Source organism: Rhinopithecus bieti, unplaced genomic scaffold (genome assembly GCF_001698545.2).
Source record: "Rhinopithecus bieti isolate Rb0 unplaced genomic scaffold, ASM169854v2 scaffold_19652, whole genome shotgun sequence".
Taxonomy (NCBI): Eukaryota; Metazoa; Chordata; class Mammalia; order Primates; family Cercopithecidae; genus Rhinopithecus; species Rhinopithecus bieti.
The window spans coordinates 3,436,639-3,439,669 of record NW_016809913.1 but is presented as its reverse complement, the minus strand read 5'-3'; positions in this window follow the sequence as shown (position 1 = coordinate 3,439,669).

The window sequence follows — 3,031 nt, the reverse complement described above, 5'->3', positions numbered from 1 at the left end:
CCCAGCTACTCCGGAGGCTGAGACAGGAGAATTGCTGGAACCCAGGAGGCAGAGTTTGCAGTAAGCCAAGATTGTGTTGCTGCACTCCAGCCTGGCAACCCAGCGAAACTCCGTCTCAAAAAAAAAAAAGTATAATTCTATGGAAAAATAACATTGATATAAATTTAACTTTGGTGTAAAAGAAAAAAGTGAATTTAACTTTGGTATTGCACACTGGAAAGTGATTTCTACGAGTTCTCAGAATTAAAGAACTGAGGTAACTTTAACAAGAACCGACATTAAAGTTTAGACTTCAGCACTACATAATATATGCCTTTAGGAAATCTGTACTTCTAAACCCTAAGTAAGTTTTTTGGTTTCTTTTTGAGACAGAGTCTGGCTCTATTGCCCAGGCTAGAGTGCAGTGGAGTGATCTCCACTCACAGCAATCTCTGCCTCCTGGATTCAAGCGATTCTTCTGCCTCAGCCTCCCGAGCACCTGAGACTACAGGCATGTGCCATCAAGCCTGGCTAATTTTTGTATTTTTAGTAGAGATGGGGTTTCACTATGTTGGTCAGGCTGGTCTCGAACTCCTGACATTGTGATCTGCCTGCCTCAGCCTCCCAAAGTGCTGGGATTACAGGCATAAGCCACGGTGCCCGGCCCTAAATATGTTCTGTTGTTGTTGTTGTTGCTCTGAGACAGAGTTTAGCTCTTGCTGCCCAGGCTGCAGTGCACTCCAGCCTGGGCAACAGAATGAGACTCTGTCTAAAAATAAATAAATAAATAAATAAATAAATAAATAAAATTGTATTACGAAAATAAGAACAATATGTGTAATAACAACAAATAGCTAAAAATAAAGGTCTGCATCTCTTAATTTGTTCTACTTAACAGTAGTAAATTAGTGGCTGGACCCGGTGGCTCACGCCTATAATCCCAGCACTTTGGGAGGCCGAGGTGGGCGGATCACGAGGTCAGGAGATTGAGACCATCGTGGCTAACACGGTGAAACCCCGTCTCTACTAAAAATACAAAAAAATTAGCCGGGTGTGGTGGTGGGCACCTATAGTCCCAGCTACTCTGGAGGCTGAGGCAGGAGAATGGTGTGAACCCAGGAGGCAGAGTTTGCAGTGAGCCGAGATCGCGCCACTGCAGTCCAGCCTGGGTGACAGAACAAGACTGTCTCAAAAAAAAAAAAAAAAAGTAGTAAATTAGCAATTGCAAAATAAAGGTTAATTTATAAACTTCGAGTGGAAATCCAGACTATAGTAGTATTATAGAAGTGATGGCTGGGTAGGGTGGCACATGCCTGAATCCCAGCACTTTGGGAGGCCGAGGTGGGCGGATCACCTGAGGTCGGGAGTTCAAGACCAGCCTGACCAACATGGTAAAACCCCATCTGTACTAAAAAATACAAAATTAGCCAGGCCTGGTGGCACATGTTTGTAATCCCAGCTATTCGGGAGGCTGAGGCAGGAGAATCACTCAAACCTGGGAGGCGGAGGTTGCAGTGAGCCAAGATCACACCACTGTACTCCAGCCTGAGTGACAGAGTAAGACTCAGTCTCAAAAAGAAAAAAAAAGAAGTGATGATAATACCTGACAGGTTGACCCTAATGATCATGTTGACATGATTTATGAAGTACAATGACATAATAATGCTGTTTTTTTCCCCTAGAAAATGAAGAAAACGTAAGTTCACACACAGTTTAGTGGTATTATCAGCGAAACTAATTTTTTTATTTTCTGGGCAGGGCAGGCATGAGATATTTACAGAATTATCTTTTTCATTTTCTTTTTCTTTTTTTGAGATGGAGTTTTGCTCTTGTTGCCCAGGCCAGAGTGCAATGTTATGATCTTGGCTCACTGCAACCTGCGCCTCCTGGGTTCAAGCGATTCTCCTGCCTCAGCCTCCCCAGTAGCTGGGATTACAGGCATGCGCCATCACGCCTGGCTAATTTTGTACTTTCAGTAGAGACAGGGTTTCTCCATGTTAGTCAGGCTGGTCTTGAACTCCCGACCTGTGGTGATATGCCTGCCTCGGCCTCCCAAAATGCTGGGATTACAGGCGTGAGCCACCGCACCCGACCAGAATGATCTTTTTCATCTGCATTTCATTACCGTGAAACAAAGTAATCTTCATTAGTCTTATCATAGGTTTTTATGTTTTATTTTCTTTAATTAATTAATTTTTTGAGACGGAGTCTCACTCTCTCACCAAGGCTGGAGTGCAGTGACACTGTGGCACAATCTCAGCTCACTGCAACCTCCGCCTCCCAGGTTCAAGCGATTCCTCTGCCTCAGCCTCCAGAGTAGCTGGGATTACAGGCACCTGACACCACGCCCAACTAATTTTTTGTATTTTAATAGAGACGGGGTTTCACCGTATTAGCCAGGATGTTCTTGATCTCCTGACCTCGTGATCTGCCCACCTTGACCTCAGCCTCCCAAAGTGCTGGGATTACAGGCGAGAGCCACCACGCCCAGCTGGTTATGGTTTTCTTTAAGAGGAACATGAGGTATTTAGGGGGTAGATAAAGCTAATTCATGTTTGTATGACCCTAAATGGGTACCAAAAAAAGATAAGGAGTTATTCACAATGCAGAATCTGTACTTTTTCTTTTTTATCTTACATCGTTTAATGTTGCCAGTTTTTTAGTGATTGTTTTTATAGTCTATGTCTGATGTGTAATGTATACTTTTTCTTTTGATTGCTAGAACTTTGCTTGTACTTGCCACATGAGTTGGAAGTGTACTGGTACGGAGCTGTAGTTTGCATTTTAAGTGCGTGATAGTGATTTGTTTTGCTTCCTTGCTGATTGTTTGCACAATGATGATCTTCCCTTTTCACAGAGGAGAAGGCCAATTTGGAGAGTAAGTTACTGGGGAAGAATGGAACTGGAGGGCTTTTTCCGGGCAAAACTCCTTTGAGAAAGGCTAATCTTCAGCAAGCTATTGTCACACCTTTGAAACCAGGTAAGAAAACATCTTAGAAAAAAGCTCTTTGACAGAATGGTGGGACAGTGTCTTAGAAGCCTGAGGATCTGG